Below are 22,512 nucleotides of genomic sequence, written 5' to 3'. Positions count from 1 at the left end.
TATCAAACTAAACAAACAATTCAGAACATGAATAAAGTCTACTAAAGACAATTGTGAGGTGTTTGGCCTCCTAGGCCGAGGACAATCACAATGCAATTGTTAGCTATGTCTGCAACCTCAAAGGAAATGCATTATTGCGTGCGGAACTCATTGTTAGTGGAGCCACCTATACTGAGCCAGAAGATATAGCAAACCTACTGGCCAACAAATTCAGCTCCAACTTTACCCCTCTCTCTCCCTCTATCTCCCCTCAAGAAATACCATCAAATATAACTCCTGAAACTATCATTAGGGAACAGGTCCTTAATGCTCTCTCTAAGGGCAAGAACAATGCATCAGTTGGCCCAGACAATACCCCAAGATACTTTCTAAATAGCAAGAAATATGACCTAGCAGGCCCTCTGATATTGCTATTTAACTGTAGCCTACAAACAGTCTTCATGCCTCATGAATTGAGAACAGCAACATTAATCCCTCTGCACAAAGGTGGGCCATCTACAGACTATGGGAACTACAGAGCCATAAGACTTACTAGTCTCATATGCAAAGCCATGGAAATAATTATCATGGAAAAGATCAATAATGACATAAGAAACATCAAGACATCGAACCCAAACCAGTCTGGTTTCGTCAAGGGCAGGTCATGCTTACTCAAACTGGTGGACCTCTTTGAGAAGGTCACTAAAGCCATGGATGAGGTCAAAATGGTTTACATTTCCTACCTTGACTTGACCAAGGCATTTGACACAATACCCCACTCAGGTATTGTTGACAAACTCAAGATGTTAGATATAAACCCTTATGTCACTTGATATATAGCTAGCTAGCTCACAGACAGGACCCAGGAAGTTAGAATTTGGGAGTCCACATCTACAAAGAGGCCAGTCACAAGTGGAATCCTTCAGGAATCGGTCCTGGGACTGGTCCTTTTTGGTATTTACTTTTCTGAAGTTAAAATCAATGCCAATGGCCTCTGGCTGACTAAATTTGCATATGATTTCAACTTAGGAGCAGTCATAGAATCCCCAGCAGACAAAATGTTTTCCAGCAAGGGCTGACATAGACAAATAACTGGTGTCAGTGTCATGGGCTAAAACCAAATGCCAAGAAATGCATAATAGTATCTGTTGAGAAGTCATGCAGCCCCAGCAACTTTCATATTGATAACACACCTCTAAGAGTTGACCTAGTAGTTAGGGACTTGAGGAAACACATAGACAGTAATCTAGCCTTTGACCATCACATGTCTATAGTAGTGAGGAAATTGTTCTATGTTCTACAACTTATAAACAAATGTATGGCATCTAGGTCTAAGCAGTTCATTGTTCCACTGGATTTGGCATTCAACAGACCTATTATTGAGTACAAGACACATCCAACAATTGACATGTCCATACAGGTTCCTTACTAAAATAATACAGGACATAAGTAACACATCCTATGCAGACCACCTCAAGGCCCTATCCCTGTCTTCTGACTTCTACTGGCTGTTGTGAGAAAATCTATGCCTCCCATACAAGGCACTGTCAGACCCCACCCTGATGTAACTTCTGCATATCTGCAAAACAAACAGCACCAGAATTACCTATTCTAAAGACTTAAACCTTGCCTGTGTACATAGAAAGGATGTACAGGTAAATACATATACACATGCAAAAGGCATGCATGCTAAATGTGTTCAGTGGAATTGTTAAAAGTCAACTATTAAGGGTGAGCAGACTCAACACTGATTTGATAAAATGTGAAGAACAGATGGAGGTTTTATGTAAGGATTTTGAAAATAGAGGTTATGATGTGGAATATGTCCTAAGGATTAAGAATAATATTAAGGGATAGAAACTTTATGGCACCCCCATATTTTGGTGAAATTTCTTTGGATGAGGATGTGGCGACTGATTCCACCTCTACCCTGAGATATATTACAACTTAAAGTTATATGATGAAATATGTGGAGACAATAATTCAAAAGAATTGGCGAATACTAACATCAGTGCCCAAATTAGGTATAATATTGGGTAGGGCACCACGATTTGCCTATAAAAATAAAAATAATCTTAAAAGACAATTGTGCTATAAAGGTTTTGAATTGAACTTAATGAATCCAGTGATGTTTAATTCTGGTACTACTCCTTGTTTCAACTATAGCTGTTGTAATGTTGTTTGTGACAAGCAGTTTTTTAAACATCCAGTAAATAAAATAAAATATGAGATGAAATATCAAGCTACATGTAACACAACAACAGTTGTATATTTAGCAACATGTACCCAATGGGATGGATTTTATGTGGGAAAGTGTTCAAGGCAACTTAAAGATTGTATAATTAAACACAAGTCTGAGATAAGGAGAGGTGCCATGTCTAATGCCTTAACTAAACATAAATTTGACAAAGGGATGTCCCATAACTTTAAATTCAAGGTTTTAGAGGTAGTATATAAAAGTTTAAGACAGGGTGATATAAATAATAAGTTAGAGATGTCTGAGTATAAATGGATTGTTAGACATGAAGTGGATAGGGCACCTGGACTAAACAATATGATAACTATTAAACCTGTTTTAATTGCCAGACAAAAACAGTATAAGTGATGATTTGTAAGCTTATGATGAACATTTAAATGTTTTATGAAACTAAACAGCAATGTATATAAACCTGAATTTTAATATTTTAATGTTAATTATTTTTGTAATTTCATTGGTGGCTGTGTCATGTGATATTTTATATAAAAAATGGTGGATTTTAGTGTAATGTTTGAATACTGAAGAAGGGTTATCTCCCAAAAGCTTTATTATTTCTATTAATTAAGTGAGCATTTTCTACTCATTTGTTTCTTTTGCTGAGTTACGGTTACAACGTCTGATAGAACTGAACTACAGGTTTTCTGTTTTTTGTGAACCAATATTTACACACACGCACACACATACACACACACACACACACACACACACACACACACACACACACACACACACATGCACATGCACACTCATGTGCGCACACACACATGCACGCATATGCACTCACACAGAGAGAGAAGTCTGAACATCACTAATTTAGAACTTTGCTTTGCCATCTTAAGACTCAAGACAGTTTTAATCTATTAATTTCTATAATAATGTAAGCAAGCCACCAAGTACAACTAAGAATTATATTATTGCAACAAAGCCAACAATAAAAAAAATCTTATTATACAACTTTTTTGTATCCCCCTTCACCATCACTAACCAGGTATTTACCAAGTACAACTAATAATTATTGCAACAAAGCCAACAATAAAAAAAAATATTCTACAGCTTTTGTATCCCCTTTATCTTCATTAACCTGCTATTTAACAAGTACAAGAACTAAGAATTAATAAAGCTAACAATAAAACAAAATCTTATTCTACGTTACAACTTTTTTGTATCCCTCTTCACCTTTATTAAGCTGCTATTTACCAAGTACAACAACTAAGAATTAATAAAGCCAGCAATAATAAAAAAAAGCTTATTCTACAAGTTACTTTTTTGTATCCCCCTTCACCTTCACTAACCTGCTATTTACTAAGTACAACTACTAAGAATTAATAAAGCCAAAAAAAAAAGCTTATTCTACAAGTTACAACTTTTTTTGTATCCCCTTCACCTTCATTAACCTGCTATTTACCAAATACTTTACAACAACAAAGAAATAATAAAGCCAAAAAAAAAAATTCTTATTCTACAAATTACATGTTACATCCCCCTTCACTAACCTGCTATTTCAGTTCCTTTCCTCCTTTTGTTCTTTTAAGTGCTGGCCTCTTCTTTCTTCTACACCAGTCAGGTCAAGGTGCACTGCTCTGTTGCCTGTGTCCTCCGAGACTCCTCACTCCTCCAATTAAATGAACTCCACTCAGGCCTCCAAAAAAACAAAAGTATACTGTTGCTGTTTCTTGGCTCACTCTCTTTTTCCCAGCATGCAAAGCATGGGAAGAGAAACGAGAACCAATCAGTACTCATCCAGCCAGCCTCGTCACATACGTGACTGTGGACATGGCAGTCCGAGCCCCTTCCATTCACTGCAGTTAAAAACCACATAGACTTATGGGCACGTGTACAGAAAACATTTATTAATCTGGACCGGTTTAACTGCAGTCTGGATTGAGAGAAACTATTCTTTTTTTTAAAATCCGGAACTCGCCGAGCACACATGTGCAGTTTGAGCTCTGGGACTTAGCGAGTCAGTTGGACTCGCATGCATCTGGGTACCCTGTAGCCAAGCCAGTGAAGCCACTAAGCCAGTCAGAATTTTTTTAAATATATATATATATATATATATATATATTTTTTTTTATTATTTTTCCTTTACATTTAGCTGGAGGGGCTGCAGTCCTGCAGTCCAATACCACGAGCAGCAACTGCAGCTCTGCCCAGCAAAAGATATATTGAAATATTTAGTAGGAAACAATGTATTACAACTCCATCCATACAAGAGCTTCTATTATCCTTTTCCTTAGCCAAAAATGGAATTCTCTTCCTTCCTCACTAAAGACTTGTGAAAACTTTGATAACTTTAAAACTCAGCTACATTCTTACCTTTCCTCTAATTGGAAATGCAACTGCACTCTCCCCACCTAGCCTACTAATCATCCTACTCCATGTCTCCATCCTGAATTATTAAACTCCTGACTAACTCTGAATGCAGCTAATTTAACATATATATACATATTGTAAATAGCTCATTCCATCTTTCCTCTCTACTTCAACGCTCTCTTTCAATGAAGTCACTATTTCCATCTTAAATATTTAAATGCTATGTAACCAAAGAATTATTCATGTTCTCTAACATGAAATGTAACTGTAATTGTAAATGTGTTTACTTTACTATGATTGCATTTGTAACTTAACTATGTAATGCAGAGCTTTTCTCCCCGGGCCTCCACTGAAAACGGGCTCCCCGGTCATCAAACTGGAAATAAATAAATAAATAAGAGCTAGTCTGCAGCATGCATACTTGCCAACATTATCACCACTGAAAATACCCATGCATAATCAGGCACAAGGCGCAGGATAAACACTTACTTAAATGACTTGTTTTTGGAAGCACACATAGATATGAGTACTTTAAACTATTTAACAATGGTATACCCTAAGATACCTAAAATGTTTGGTGTGGCAAAAATACATAAGGACATGCAAGGCCCCCCTATGCGAGCTTTGGTAGATGCATGTCAGTCTATAACTTATGCTAGCGCAAAATTTGTTGACTCCATCCTTAAAAAATATGTGAAACAAGAACCACAAATATGCTGTGATTCTTGGTCCTTTCTAGAAGAGATTAATAAAATCAAGTTCACTCAAGAGAACAACTTCCTAACAGTAGACATTTGTGATCTTTACAGTTCAATCCCACACGAGGAGGGGATAGAATTTGTTCTGGCTACGATGCGTAGATTTGCAGCACCAGATAATGAATTTAGAATAGTTGAAGAACTGTTGGGTATTATTTTATCCAACAACTACATCGTGTTTAATGACACGATTTATTTACAACTAGTAGGGGTAGCAATGGGCTCACCATGTGGTGCGAGTTTCACCAACATGGTGATGGCCCATTGGGAACACATTTATTTATTCAACAACCCCAGTATAATGAACTTGATAGAACATTATACACGCTTCTTGGATGATATTTTTATAGTGCTAAGAGGTGATGAAGCTTCAGCTACTATAATCTTACAAGCAATGAACAACAGTACCAATTTCTTAAAATTTACATCAAATTACAGTAAGGAAACTATAGCATACTTAGACGTACTGTTGAAAAAAGATGTTACACTAAATGCGTATACAGCATATATATATTGAAAATCAACTTACTGTAATGCATTTTTCATTACAAAAGTGCACACCCATTTAGTACAAAAAAATCAGTTGTAAAAGGGCAGCTCGTAAGAGCAGCCAGAATGGTGACAACAAATGAAGATTTTTGCACTGAATGCCAGAACTTAACTGAAATGTTCTTGCAAAGAGGTTACCCCACAGGTTTTCATAGTTTCATAGTTTCATAGTTTAGTACTAGGCTATCTGCCCTGGGGCATTTATAAGCCTAGCCATAGTGATGTGGCTTTCGCCACCCCATGTAATGGTACAAAAGTGTACAGAATAGATTTAGAATACTGTGCCTCTGTCTAGTAGTGACCCAGTGAAGACCCCCTTACATAACAGAATTAGTTTACTGTGCCTCTGTCTAGTAGTGGCACAGAGATGAACCCTGAGGTAAACCTACGATCCCCATCCACTCGTCAAGATTTCTCTTGAAGAGAGTCAGTGAGGGGCTCTGCCTAACATGAACTGGGATTCTGTTCCAGAGTATGGGAAGCCTCTGAGTTATGAATCTTTGTTAATGAAGTGGTAATAGAAGTGTCACATAAACGTCAGACAGGTTTTTATAAACCAATACTTTGTCTATGTGGAACTAGCACCACAAATACAGAAAATGATGTAATTATGGAGGAGAGGGTAGTAACATCTACCACCCATACAAACATATTTTCAAGGGAAGGTGGTCAATACAATAGTAGTTTCACTGTAACTTTTAGTACTGACACGGTTGAAATAAAAAAAATTATCAACAAAAACTGGAACCTGTTAAAACATGAGATTGAATTAGTTAACAAGATAGGCCACAGACCTATTGTCACTTACAGGAAGGGTAAAAACTTGAAAAACTTAATAGAAACCCCTATAGTGAAGGTTGCAAGGACCCCGGGATGTTCAAATGTGAAAGCTGTAACTACTGTGGATCCATTGCAACTGGACAACATTTTTCTATAGGTATCCACAAGTATTCCATCACAGGTAGGTACAACTGTAACACTAAATTGGTGGTATACCTAGCTCAGTGCATTCTCTGTCCTGTTTTCTATATAGGGAAAACAGATAGAAAGTTAAAAGAAAGAATCTACGAACACCTGTATGCTATTAGGAGGGGGAAAACAGAGAATGCACTAGCTAGGCACATAGAAAATTCACCTAACCATAAATTCAAGTTTAAGGTTATAGACCAGATTAGTGAAACTGTACATGAAGGACCAGCGTCACTACTTTTAGAAAAACTTGAGTTGCTATGGCAACTTCGATTAAATGTTAATCAGTTCCCAGGAATAAATGAAACATGCACTATTCTCCCATACTTAAAATTAAAAAGTATGTGGAGATAATTTACTTAAATCAAGTGATGAGTTTAAGGGTTAGTCCCACACCTAAAGCATTTAATTTTTTACAATGGTTATATATTAACCATGGTTTTATTTTAACATGCTTTATATTTTTTTATTTTTAATACACCAGATATAAATACATTTACTGTTGATTGAGCAGCGAAGGATGAAGGTTTTTTATTTAGGCAGAGAATGTATTATATTGTTCTTTAGTCAGGGCTTTTAACTCTGTATTTTTAACTATGGTAGAACTTTTATCAAGTGATGTGTTAATTAAACATTGTTAAGAGGTTTAATTGAGACATTGGTCACATGACTGGATTGTTGAAACATTTAAGAGTGTCTATGAAGTTGATTCTTTTATCTGAAGAAGTCCAGCCACTGTGCTGGATGAAAAGCGCTTAATAAATAGAGTTTGTGGTGTTCTTACATACTTGACCTTCATGGCATGCCAACATTATCACCACTGAAAATACCCATGCATACTCAGGCACAAGGCTCATGAGCAGCTGCTCATTGAATGTCATGGCATCAGATCCAGCAAATACAAATCAAATGCTCTCATCGTCTAGGCAGATACCCGGTGCCATTCTTTTATCTCTGTTGTTCATGTCACTGACATCTGTTCTCCCTAACTTAGGTAACCACCAACGACATTAGTGTTAGTTATGACCTCTTCCAACCTTTGATCATGCTTCTCCATGTTACCTTGCCTACCTACATGGAGCACATCTTCAATGTGCATTAAGCAAAACCTCATTCTCCTCTTCAGCAAAGCTGAATTTTCACTTCTTCACTGTCATGTCCTGCTCCCCAACACAGAGCATGCTATCATACTCTAATGACCAATTGTGTACCTATTGCTGCATATGTATGTGTAACTGACTTGTAGATTTCTGTAAACCAGCACCTAAAGTTATTCCGAAACACATGTCCATTCCAACAGTTCACAGCAGTTCTGCACAGCATGCCATAGCAGAAATGAGATATAAAAAGTTTCTAGTATAGATGCATATGTAATGAAGCCGATACAGTATATTATTTCATGAATCAAAGATGAAAATAGCATGCCCAATGTGCCTACAGAATGGATGCACAATGGTGCTGTAAAGATTATAAATATGGGAAACAGTTTAATATCCAGAAAACAGTAAAATTTTTTGAGCTGAAAGAATGTTCCAAATCATCAGTTAAACGTAAAAGGAAAAAGTCAATTTTGAAGAAAGGGGACAGTACCTGTGAAACATCTGCTGAAGAATCTTTTTCGGCAGTAGACACTGATATAGGAACACCATATGTTTTTCCCACTGCAAAGAATAAGGATGATAATCCCCCTTTAGGCATTATAGAAGGGGTGGAAGAAAGCACCATAGGTGAAGTATCCACTTTGGAAATACTACTGCAGCTGATTGTTCCCAAGTAGATTTTATCAGAAATGTCCACAATATTTCATCCACCCATTTATCTTCTTCTGAAATGGATTTGCTCAATAAAGGTTCAGGTTTTATACCTAGCTACTTAGTACATGAAGAGGTGTTTTGCCCAGGATGTGACTTCTTTTTTCTTTTTGTAGATTGTTAAATCCTGAAGTGGTTTCTCATGATAAGGATATTAATAAGTATCCTGATTCCTCTGTATCTTGTTTCAGGCAGTCTACTTTCACACCACCTTCTCACAAGAATTTGCAGTATTTCAGCAACAGGTTTTGAGGGAGTTACATTTTGCATACAATTCGAATATTAATATCCATTCGAACAATTTGTCTGCAGCTCAAAGGCAGGCTATGTTTAATCTTCATAAAAACAAACAGCTGCTGATTAATTTGGCAGATAAAGGGTGGTAGTTGGGATTGGGCCATGTATTTAGCTGAGGCCCATAAACAGTTGTTAGATCAACGGTTTTATCAGAGGAAGTTTTTGGATCCCATTCCCCATATTTAAATCTGAGATTGATCAGTTGTTACAGCTTGTGTTGGATTAAGGTATTATTTCTAGGGAGGTGGTGTTTCATTTGACTGTACAAGATCCGGCTGAACAGTATTTTTATATACTACCCAAAATTCATAAGAATTTGAGTCAGTCTTTGGGTAGACCAATAGTGTCTGGCATAGGCTCCCTTATGAAACCTTTATCTGCATTCCTTACCCAGTATTTGAAACTATTATTGGGTTGTATACAATCATGTATTTAAGAGACTACTGAAATTTTGAATATCATTAAAGATATGCAATTGGATTCTGGGTGGTATATGTGTACTTTGGACGAATCTGCATTATACACCAATATACTTAGATGATTGTTGACTAGTCTGGCATTAAGATCCAGAATATCTATGGGAATCTCTTGACTACCTGAATAAAAATAAACTGGATATCCATTTTAGAGTTAATTTTGATCCTAAACAAACCACTTTCCTGGATGTTGAGATTTATTGACAGAAGGATGGCACTTTGGTTAGCCAGGTTTATAAGAAGTACCCACAGTTTAATACCCTCTTACATGCCAGCAGTTGTCATCCTCGACATATTATTAATAATATTCCCAAGGCCCAATTTATGTGGCTTCACAGGATATGTTCTTCTGATGAGGTTTTGTTTAAACAAGAGGATGAGCTGGTTAAAGATTCTGTAATAGGGGGTACAAACATTGGGATATGGTCTATACAAGAAATATGGTTAGTGGCCTGGATAATTCCGAGTTATTACAATATAAATCCAAAGAAGTTACTAAATCCCCAGTTAGATTAGTTACTAATTATGGGAGTAATACCCATTTTTTATGGATTTGATACAAAAACATTGGGAGATTTTGTTATCTAATGACACTTTAAGAGATTTGATACCTTCCAGATGCCTTTTTTCTTACAGGAGAGGTAAATCCTTGGGTGGATGGTTTAGCCACTATAAGAAATGTAGTGAAATTAGATTAGGTTCAAAACAAACTACATTGGATGGTCAATTTTTATTGGGGTGTCAGCCTTGTGGACACTGTAGTTTTTGCAAATATGTCCATAAAAACAAGCAATTTGCTTCTCATAATACCTTCTGTGTTTTTGATATTTATGTGTTTAGCAATTGTGAGTCAGATTGGGTCTTCTCTCTGGCTATGTGTACATGTCATGCTTTTTATGTCAGACAAACCTCCCGACCTTTAAAAATACGAAATTCTGAACATCTTAGTGATGTTAGATGTGCGTGTTCATCCAGTGCTTTGTTTAAACACACTATTAGGTATCCCCGCTGCCAAATTTAATTTTGTAGTAATAGGATTATGTTTAATAGGAGCGATAAATCAGGATAGCATAATATTTTAAATCATAAAGACAAAATATGGATTATTAGGTTAGGGGCACACTTTTCTCTTGGGCTTAATGAAGGTTATTGAGAAACAACCAATGAGATGGAGATGTTGGATATTTAATCTGTGGGAAGTGTGTGGTTTCTTGCACTAATGAAGGCAATTCTGCTAAAACTGGTCAGCTGCTTTTTTTCCCCTGGATTTTTTTCCCATTGGGTGTTCTCCATGGTTGTATGATTAAAGCATTTATGTGCTGACCTTTGTGTGCTGGCCATTTCTGGTTTTCATATTATTGGAGCTTGGGCCGTGCACCTTCTCTATATGTGTGGAGGTTTGTGGATTTTTTTTGGGAATTGAAAGACACCAGGCAATTTATATATATTAACCCAGTACTGGGCAAACATATTTTTTTCAGGGTCTGTAACATAAAATCCTGATAAGTTCTGATCTTCTGGGAGAATTTCTCATGGACTCTGTAGAAACTCTTCCTTATATAAATCTCCTTTATACCCTCTGAAATGTATTATAAATAAACTCAAATTTAAGGAGCAGAAAAGTGTTATACATAAAAAAAATCCAGTCTAACACCACTTTAACTTCAAATGAATGTATGCAACTTATAAGGTCCTAAGCATGCAATCAGTCGTGAGGGACTTGGGCACCCAGGCTGAAACCAAACTGACTTTTGACCACCATAGTAAGGGTATCTCATCCAGGGACAAGGTGGTCATAACATCCCTGTATTCTTCCCTTATAAGACCCATTATTGAATACAATGCCCCTTCAGGCATGTACCTCACAAAGCACATGCAGCAGCTGGAGGGACCACAGAGGTTCTTCACCAGGAGAATCCAGGGCCTCAAACATCTACCATACACAGATAGGCTAAAAGCCCTATCCCTCTACTCAGTTTCATACAGACTCCTCAGAGGTGACCTCTGTCTGGCCTACAAGGTGATCTCAGACCCTGCCTTGATGGGACTGTTGCATATTCGGAAGTCAAGCTCCACTCAAGTAACCCGCACACGCGACCTCAACCTGGTCTGTGACATCAATAGGACTTGTTGGCGGGACATATTTGTGTCCAGAGACCCACCTTTTGTGGAATAGACTCCCTCTCCACGTCAAGCAGCGTACCTCATTAACCCTTTTTAAGCGCAACATGGATAACTGGATGGTGAACAGAAAATACACCCCTGGGATTCCACCTGTGCCCCTGCTGGACAGTGGCATAGGGTGCTGACTTGGAACATGGGCTAAATTCTTGGCTAGGCTTGTAAGGGACTCCAGGACAATAGCCTAGTAACTTCTTATGATTTTATGATCCTATGATAAACAAAAGAGTCTCAAAAATCTGAGTTTGAAATGAGTATTTTGTTTTATGCTTGGACTTCTGTAGATTTAAAAACATCCTTAACACAAGTGTAGCTTAACAGCTTATTTAAGCCTGAAACAGGCAATTATCCTGGAGCTGGAACTGAGATCTAATTTCATGAATATAGCTCATTTTCTTCTCTCTTTTTTTAAGGTTGTTGAGTAAAAATTTGCATGCAGCCCAACATGTAGAGATTCTGCCTATATACTAAAGATGACTGTTTTATAGATTCATAGATATTCCAAGGCTACTAAGTCTTATGCCATCCAAGTCTTGCTAGTACCCTCCCTCAGGCCAGCACCTATATGCTTCTCCATCACAAACAATAGAGACTTTAATTTATAGGTTCATAGGTTCATAGGTAAGTACTAGGCTATCTGCCCAAGGGCATCTATAAGCGTAGCCAGAATGTGCAGAATATTATTCTGATGCACTGTTAATTGTATTTGTATTCAGAAAATGCTGAAAGGGCCTGTGAATCTGTAAAATAAAAATAAGTACAGCATGGTATAAAAACAATTTTGGGGGAATAGTCTAAAATATTTCTTACATTTTATATATAAATGTGTATAACCAGGATCCTTGAGTTTGTATCTGCAAATATCTAGTAACCCATTGAAGGAGAAAAGCTGCTTTAACCACTTGGAATATCATGAGGCTAGCAGGCCTTTTACTGTACTCATTTATCTAGTTGCAGACTCTACCAGTGAATTAAAGTCCCCAGTTAGGATAATATACTGCTCTTGAAATAACTGCAAATCATAGAATCAGTCTGACAAAGATCCACATTTTCAAATGATACCTATAGAGAGTATGGGATCAGGATAATATTAACATCTTTCAGCCTAAGTAAAATAAAAAAATATGAGCATTACTGTCCTTAAGTAGATCTAAATCTTGAAAATACCACCTCTGAAGCAAGACTGCTTTGCTTTCAGATATATTACATATACAAATGGAATAAGTTGATTGTACATGTTTTTTTCAGCACCTTAAGTTTATTATCAAAGCAAACTTTTTGTAATAACGTAATAAAAGCATTACAGTGGTATAAATATTTAATTAGCCAGTTATGCTTACTATTGGTGGTTAAAATGTTTATATTAAAAAAAAAAACATGCGAATATACAATCTTGCATTCATGGAATGCCTTAGAAACATTGGCAAAATTAGTGCACACGATGTACAAGGATTCAGTGACACAAGTGAAAACAGTATTTGTAGTCAGAGATGGGTTAATGAGAACATGAGTGGCTGTGTATTAGGTTTTAGCTCTGATCCCACTCCTGTTCATAGTGGTGAAGGACTGCATCAGCAAACAGATCTAAGGACGCAGATCAACAAAAAGTACAGTGTGTACTCTTACCATAAATGTAGATGTTCGAGTGAGTTCACTGTTGCAGTCATGACTGTAGGGTTCTTGCTGCCAGCAGCAGCCCCCGATCGGCCAGAATCCCAAAGTCTGGATCGGGTGTCAGCTGAGGTCACTTTTATCCTGATGCCAATGCGCCGGAAGGTACAAAGACCTCAGCTGATGCCATTTCCCCAGTTTTTCTTGCCCCAGATGTCAGTTACCCAGGAAGAAAGGGCTAAAAAAGAAACCATGCCCAAACCCTCATCATCCAAAATACCTCATAACAGACAATACTCAAAGAAAAAACAAAAGAGGGGATAGGAGTGAGGGTAACCCAGACTGCAACAGTGAACACACTCGAACATCTACATTTATGGTAAGAGTACACAACTGTACTATGTCCTTCGTGGTTCACTGTTGCAGTCATGGCTGTAGGGTTGAGTCCCAAAACTAAGAAAGGGTGACTGGAGGAGAAACAGAGGGAGTGGTCACAAAACCTTGCAAAACCACAGAAGCAAAACCCGCCCTGGACTTAGAATAGAGAGGGAGGTTGTAATGCTTAGAAAATATATGTACAGAACTCCAAGTAGCAGCTTCCAAAATATCCTTGGTAGGAACCCCACAAAGAAAAGCTGCTGAAGTAGCAGTAGCCCGGGTAGAATGAGTCCTAACATTAACAGGAACTGGATTGCCATGATAAGAGTAACAAAACTTGATGCAATGGGCAATCCACTTGGAAATAGTTTGCTTAGTGATTGCTTTCCCCTGGACAGTAGGAGCATAAACGACAAACAACTGATCAGATTTCCGGAATATCTTGGTCCTGTCCAGGTATAGACAAAGCTGTCTGTGCACATCTAGAGAGTGCAAAAGACTTTCTTCCTCACTTTGAGGATTAGGATAAAAGGTAGGCAAATGAATAGACTGATTCAAGGCCACTGCTGAAACCACCTTGGGCATAAATGTGGGATTAGTCCATAGAGATACCCTGTCCTGATGAAAAATAAGGAAGGGTTCCACAGCCATGAGCGCTTGCAATTCCGAAATTCTTCTAGCAGAGGTAACAGCTAAAAGAAAAGCAGTTTTCCAAGACAAAAAATTTAAATCCATGGAAGCTACAGGTTCAAAAGGAGACAAAGTTAATTTCTCCAAAACATAGTTAAGATCCCAAGTGGGAACAGGAGCCCTTATAGGGGGCCGAATATTCTTAGCCTCTCTAAGAAATTGTTTAAGTAATGGATGAGAAAAAATTGGAGGATCCGTATCGTAATGTGCAGAAATAGCAGAAGCATGAAGCTTAACAGATGAAAAAGATAGGCCCGTATGTAATAACTCTGTCAGACACTGTAAAATCAGAGGAATGTTTGGGACAGAAGAATCACCACCCTGGACTTGACTCCAGGAGCAAAATCTTTTCCATTTTCCCGCATAAGATTTTCCAGTGCTGGGCCATCTAGCTTCAAGGATTACATCCAATACCTGTTTGGAAAGGGCAGAGGTGTTTACAGACCCTGGATCTGCCAGGCAGCTAGATGCAGAGTCTTGACATGACTGTGCAGTGTCCGGCTGTCCCGTTGAGACAGTAGATGAGGGATTTGAGGCTGAATCCAGGGAGGCTCCTGAACCAAGTTCATCAGAGTGGAATACCAGAATTGCCGAGGCCAATTGGGAGCCAGTAGAATCATTTGTGGTCTGTCCTGTTTTATCTTCAGAAGTACCCGAGGTAGAAGAGGAAAGGGAGGAAAAGCATATACTGAGAGGTGTTTCCAACTGAATGAGAGGGCATCCACTTTCCATGCTAGTTTGTGGTAGGTCCTTGTGCAAAATGTTGGAAGTTGATGATTCTGAGGGGATGCAAAGAGATGTACGTCCAGACATCCCCAAGCCTTTATAATCATCCTGAATAACCGAACATCCAACATCTATTCATGTGGATCTGAAATGCGTCTGCTCAATGCGTCTGCCAGAGTGCTGTCTTTCACTGGCAGGAATTGCGCCTGTAAGTCGACACTGCAGGTCAGAGCAGTGTACGAGAGGTTCATGGCTAATCTGCACAGGGGTTAAGAGTGGGAGCCCCCCTGCTTGTTGATGTACCACATCACTGTAGTGTTGTCTGTCCATATCAACAATTGACCTGGTAGAAGAAGGTCCCTGAAGGCTATCAGGGCATTCTGCACAGCTAGCATCTCCTTCAAATTTATGTGCAGGTGCGTTTGCTCCTTCGTCCAAACACCCTGAAGACATCTCCTGTGCATATGGGCTCCCCAGGCATAATCTGAAGCATCCGTTGTCAGAACTTGGTTGGTCGGTGGAGGACAAAAAGGCCCACCAAAGAATCTTTCGCTGGAGACAAGGCAAAATCGTGACCACTGTTTCCAAACTGTGGTAATGCTGAGACCAGACACTCTTGAGGTACCACTGCAGTTTCCTCATATGCAGCCTTGCATATGGTATTAGCAGAATGCAGGAGGCCATGTAACCCAAAGCCTACAAAATGTTTCTTGCAGTCAGCTGTTTCATTGAAGCCAGACGTTGGAAAAAAGAAGCCAGTTGCACTTTTTTGTCTGGTGTCAAGGAAGCCATCTGGGTTGAAGTACTCAGAAGAGCACCCAGGAAAGTAATCTGTTGTGAGGGTACCAGATTTGATTTCTTTAGATTCACTGTGAAACCGAGGCACTGAAGAAGATGCTGCACAAAAGCTAGATGCCAAAGTAGAGTGTCTTTGTCGTCCGCTTGAATAAGACAGTTGTCCAGATAAGGGTAAATTTGAATCCCCTTCTGTCTGCAAAATGCCATTACTGGTGCCAGGCACTTCGTAAAGACCCTGGGCACAGTAGATAAGCCAAAGGGCAGCACAGAGAACTGGTAATGTTTTGAGCCCACTTTGAAGCGCAAATACCTTCTGCACTTTTGCTGTATAGGAATATGCAGGTAAGCTTCTTTTAAGTCCAAAGTCACCATCCAAACGTTCTTGCCCAACATAGGCAGCAGCTGCTGCAGAGTGAGCATCTTGAATTTTGGTATATCTAGGAAGGTGTTTAGTACAGAGAGGTCCAGGATTGGTCTCCACGAATTTTCCTTCCTGGGAACCAGGAAAAGTCTGGAATAAAAACCTTGCCCTATTTCTAAATTTGGCACCAATTCCATGGCCCTCATAGCCAGGAGGGACTGAACCTGCCGTTGTGTCTCTGCCCACTGATGATTTGGCAGGTCTGGTCAACCGTTCAGTGTTGGCAAGGTGTGGAAATGAAATCTGTAACCTCCTGAGACTATGTCCAGAACCCACTTGTCCCAGGTTATGTCGCTTCAATTTTGATAAAAAAGAGAAATCCTTCCCCCCAAAGGTGCTTCCAGTAGATGAGCCCCTGGGACCAGAAAGGAAGAGTCATAAAGACTGTCTTCGGTAAGGTTGAGACTTATCTTCACCTCCCTTGGGAGAGGGGGCACTCCACTGCCTATTCCTAAAATGGGTCTGTGCCTGTCCCCTACCTCTGGAATGCCTGAATCTGCCTCTCTGAGACCTGTCCGAGCCCGGAAAGGACCAAGATTTAGCTGGCCAGTGTCTGCTAAATCTAGGAGGTTGTACCTGTAGAAAATCCTTAACCGTCTGCATAGATTTGGCTTTGTTTTCCATTTTCTTCAATACTTCTTCAGCTTTGGACCCAAACAGAACATCATGCTGCAAAGGGGCATCCAAAAGTTTGGCTTTAACCTGATCCGACAAGCTTTGTTCTTTTAACCAAGCATGTCTTCTAATAACAGCGCCAGTTGTAGCAGCCCTACAAGAAGCTTCCAGAGAATCAAAACCACAATGCTGGGTATGTTTACCCACCTGTTCAATAGCATGCAAGAAATCCTGTAACTCCTGATTATCCACACCAATAGACACAGCTGACATCTTCTGTTTAAATACAGACAAAAGGTATTGCTGATACTTCAGCATATGAAATTGACAGTTCAAAGCCCTAATAGACAATGCAGCAGAAGTATAAACTTTTTTACCCCATCTCTCCAAAGCCCTGGACTTTCGGTCAAAGGGAATAGGATTTTTAGCAGAGGCCGCTTTAACACCCTTAGGACCTTGAGAAATAGTTTCCAGATCAGGCGAAAGATTCCTAAAAAGAAATTTGTGAGAATCTGGAACCCTATAATACCTATCCAGTTTGGCCGGAGTAGGGGGAAAAGAATCAGGAGAGAGAAGCTTCCGAAAGAGCATCATCAACAATGTCCAATACAGGGGGAATAGCCAGAGGCTTATGCTGTGGGAGAAGAAGAAAATCCCAAAGCCTTTTCTTGGATTCAGAGAATTCCTGCCCTTCCCATTGAAAATGCACCCTCATATCATGCAAAGTTTCACCAAAAGAATAATCCTCAGGAGGAGAGGCTGAAGGAAAGGAATCTTCAGCATCAGAATCCTCATAAAGAGGAAAGGAATAATCCTGCTCAAGGGAAGAAGCAGAAGAAATAGAAATTTTGTCTGAAGAATCAAAATCAGACTGTAATCTAGGCTTCTTGTCAGGAGGGGGATGAGAACCCCTGATCATAGTTAAGAGATCTTCAGCCATCCTAAGCATCTGCCTCTGAGGCCTAGGACCCTGATCAAAAGGTTCCTGTGCTTGCCATTTCACTTTAGCTGGTGCCTTAGACTTTGTCTTTGACTGTAAAACTGAATCCACATTTACAGGAAGCTGTGAAGGCCTGAGAACTCCCTCAGAAGCCAGTACCTGCCTACCGGCTGTGGACCCAACTGAGGGAGCAGTATCCGAAGGTCCAGCCCCTGGCAATTCTGAAGATCCCATCAGCTCCACACCAGAGTTGGTACAGGCAATTGGTTCAAAAGAGGCGGGCGACAGGGGCTGCAAAGCTGCCTCACTGATGACCGTCGAACCAGCAACTGGCAATAACTGAGTAACATCCTTTGCTGTGGACCTCGGAGGCCTGTCTGCATCTCTGCACCTCTTACACACCCCAGAAGTAGGAAAAGAATCTGAAGACATGTTATAATTAAACCTTTTTCCAAAATAGTAAAAGGCAAAGTTATATATACGCCTAATAGTACTTTGATTAAATCTAGCACAAAACGCACAATTAGCAACGTCATGGTCAGGACCCAGGCAGGGAATACAGCAAGAGTGAAAATCCCTATGAGGTATTTGCTTCCCACAAGAAATAAAATTATTAACTTTTTCTGACATCTGACTGGAGCAAGAAAAAGACCTCCCCAACGGGGTACTTATCTTTAAAAAACAAAAATCTAGGGATTAAATCCAAAAACAAACAGGAACAGGCCAACCGGCATCAGTGAACTGCAAAGGGCACCGCGCGGCAAGAAAGACTGGGGAAATGGCGTCAGCTGAGGTCTTTGTACCTTCCGGTACATTGACGTCAGGATAAAAGCAACCTCAGCTGACGCCCGATCCAGACTTTGGGATTCTGGCCGATCAGGGGCTGCTGCTGGCAGGAAGAACCCTACAGTCATGACTGCAACAGTGAACTATGAAGGACATCTACTATATACAGCTGATGTGCCAATCCAAGCAAACTCTGAACAGGAATGTAAGCAAATGATAGCATACTTCAATGCAAAACTGAAGGCACATGGAATCAAATGTAAACACAAGACAGTGATCATAGTATCAGCTGGGGAAATTAGAAGAGCCATAAACTTGAGATAAAAGGAAAACAGTGGACTAGGTTAACACCTTCAGGTATCTTTGAAGTATGGTTGAGGAGAATGGAAATATACAAGAGGAGGCCAAAGGTAGAATCATAAATGTTGCAGCCAACAAGTACACAAAATGTCAGGGGTAGAATGTGAAATCAGAATACCAAAGAAGCTGAAAAGTAAGCTGTACAAAACAGTGGTCTGCTTGTGTATGGCACAGACACCTAGGCAGTGAAGGCAGAGCAGTTGAGGCAGCTTGAGGTGATGGAGATGACATGTCTGAAATGGCTAGTATGAGGCATACTTTGGTGCAGACAAAAAGATGAGAAGATCAGAGATGAAGCCAAATTAGCTCCAGTTGCAGAGGAATTCAAGGAAAACAGATTATGGTGGTTCAGTCACATGTGCATAAAAGCAGAAAGTAATTTGGGAAACAAGATGACGGCAAAAGGCGATGAGGACATTCAGCCAAGAGATGGATGAATTGTGAAAAAAAAAGACCTACAATTGTGTGTAATGACTGTTGAAGAGGGAAGATGTGGGGCACTAAATCAAGAGCAGTGGCAATAGGTGTAGCATCATGACTCCTTGTACAAATAGGAAAAAGTGGGGTTAATGGTTATCATAATATAAGCTGAACATCTATCCATCCATCAGCAACACCTTGTTCCCATTTGCTCATGGGATTGAGATGTCATTGAGAAACAAAGAAAAAAAAAACAGTATAACCTACCTCCCAGCAGCAGGTATCCCCACAACAACAAAAAGAAAATAAAAAGCTTTGCTAGTACTGTCCACATTTGCTAAAGAGTGTTTCCACAAGTCTGTAGCAGCCAGAGATAACTTCTTATATGTAATTCAGAGCATTAATGCATCCTTTGTTTCCTAAAAAGCAAAGGAGAGATCCTTAAACTACAGTGTAACTGGAAAGGCAATTCTGGACTGACTGTCATTTGCAAATAAAACCTTCCTGATGCCAGCAAGAGAACTCTTTTCTATAATGACTGAAGGCAAATCCTGAAATATAAAAATTGAGGCCAGGTGCTGCAAACTCTTCCTAATCTTGATGGCTTCTGTGAATATAATGATCCTCTGAGTCAAAGGAATTAATTTAACAATAACAATTGTATTGACACTTGTTTATAGATGACCCACATAATATATCAATGTGGTAAGAAGATGCCACTTGTATTTATGCAGTAAAATGACAAACGATTAGTTAAACTGAATGTGGTAATGACTTGAGTTTCCCAATGTTCTGTTAGGGAAAGGTTGTATCATCTGGCCCTAGATTCTAAATGTACAGTATTTTGCTGTAGGCAATTAAATGAGGTTTCTGGACCTTTAACGTCTGTATCGAATACATTTAAGTACTGCTGCAATGTAAAAAAAAATCCACTGTAAAATTAGCAAATATCTGTTTAGTAACCTGAAGATGCTTGATCCAATCTAATAAAGAGTTTTTAATTCTGTAGCATCAAGAGCTAAAGTTTGCAAAGTTAACACAGACCCAATCTGGTGAATGCATCTTGACTCTGACTGTGTGGAGTACTACAACCAAAAAAAAAAAAAAACAGACTTCTGGTAAGAAAAAATTCTAGTTTGCATGTATATTTACAAAATCATGATTACGAGCCTCGTCTGTAATCTCAGAAAAAGAGGACTGGTTCATAGACTGAAATGTCAGTCAGCCCATTAATAGAATTATTTCTTTCAGAGGCAATAAAGAAACTGATATACTGACCTACAGAACCAAATGTCATTTGTATTTGAAAATTAAAAACAAAGCAAAGGTACAGAAATAAATATGTGTTTTTTTATTGCTGTGGTCTTTGTGGTCATATGTTCCATACCTTTTTTGTTTTGTTTTTATTGTTTGTTTGTTGAGTAGATTTCGGGTCTGTATTTGAAAATTACTGTAAGCTTTCCAAAAACAATGGAAGCATTATTGGGAACTTCCAAATACAGTGCTGCCTGAACAATTACCAATGAAACATCGACAGTAGTCTGATTTAAAAAAAGTAACTCTGGGCTAGATTCAATAAAGCCTACACTAAGTGTACAAGATATGTATTCAAGAACATTCTTATCACATTTCCTGTCACTCAGAAAGATTACACTAAGTGTACATGTAGTCTACACTTTGTGGTAACCTTTATGAATCCCTGTCAATGTTTAAAGCTGCAAGAATATCATAGGAAAACTAAAATTAGGCGGTGTGAGTTTTGTCTGTGTCGCTGTTCACTCAGAACAGTGTACATTTAGTGTAGGCATTATTGAATCCTGGGGAATAGAATTTTGCTGCCTCAGAAGTTTGATTTTGGGTTGAATAAAAACAATTTATTTAAAGTTTTTGTTCCCATTTTCTGTCTTCAACTATTTGATGTTTCTTTGATTGACCTTGGATGTTTCTCTGGTTAGCATTCACACTGGAGGATTTTTCTGTGATTGGTTTCTCCAATGACTATGTGAACCCAGTGTTTTGGTTATTGATGATGGTAAGGGTTGCACAAAATACACACTTTCAATCTGGCTCTTTACGATGCCACCCAGCACATTTTCCTTGTTGTAAGTTCAGAATGTTGCACAACAGGGTGAACTTTACCAAATGCGTTCTTGCTAGTGCTTGCAATCTTGGCAGCACTAGCATTCTTTGTGACCAGTGATAAAGCTGCCTAGTAGCATTGCAGTTCCCAAAATGTGCCTGTACCAAAAATGAAAGTTAAAATGGGAACCAAGATTAGTAAAGGAGCTGTAACATTTTTGTAGTGCCTGGAGTGCAGTGATTACACTCCAAAATTGGAAAAAAGATAAACCTGTAATGTGCTTCTGTAGTGTGAGATCCAACCATAACAACACTTTCAGAGGAGTGTAATGACTGTTTCATATCACCTAAGTGTTGTTACAGTCAGGCATCAGGGAAGGATGTGCCTTCACTCAACCGTCCCTTTCCTCATGCATCTGTGGAAGTTTACAGACATCTGTTAGCAAATAACATTGAAACTAGGGTGGTTTTTAAAACTGTCCCTGAGTTTTTACTGCAATTATGTTTACTTGTTGTCTATCCAACAGCACTCTCTAAGTGCTTTACTGGCTTTTAAAGCCAGTAAAATACTTCACTATTTTTTTTTTTTAAAGGAGTAGATAAAACTCCATGCACTACAAAGAGTTATGATCGGGTCTCACTGATCATTACCGGTTATTGTGTTCTCAACATGGATGCCAAGATTCTGCTCTCAAGCTTCAGTCTCAAAGTAAATTTCTTGGCATCCATGTCTTGAACATGTAATTACATTGTTATGGTCGGGGACTTGACTCTATGTTTTTTCAAGCTATTTAATGTGGCTACAAGTTTTGAATGTTATCCCTGACTGTTACGCCTCCTATTAGGACATCATATATGTTTGCTTCATCCCATTTGGACTAATAATCAAGATGCTGCAAACAATCCTGCGCTATATGGAACAGAATTCAACACACTGTGATATAAAGTTCTTTCCAAATGCTATATTTTATACCCCTTTTTTACGCCAACATTTAAAAAAAGGAAAAAATGAATTTGTAGCACTAGTGATTTGTGTGTTCTGTTAATAGTGTGTGAATGCCTCTTTTCAGGATTTTTTTCAGTCAACCCAAATACTTT

This window comes from Protopterus annectens, chromosome 8.part0, assembly GCF_019279795.1.
Source record: "Protopterus annectens isolate FY-2018-M chromosome 8.part0, PAN1.0, whole genome shotgun sequence".
Classification (NCBI taxonomy): domain Eukaryota; kingdom Metazoa; phylum Chordata; order Ceratodontiformes; family Protopteridae; genus Protopterus; species Protopterus annectens.
Note: the sequence above shows the minus strand (reverse complement) of the source record.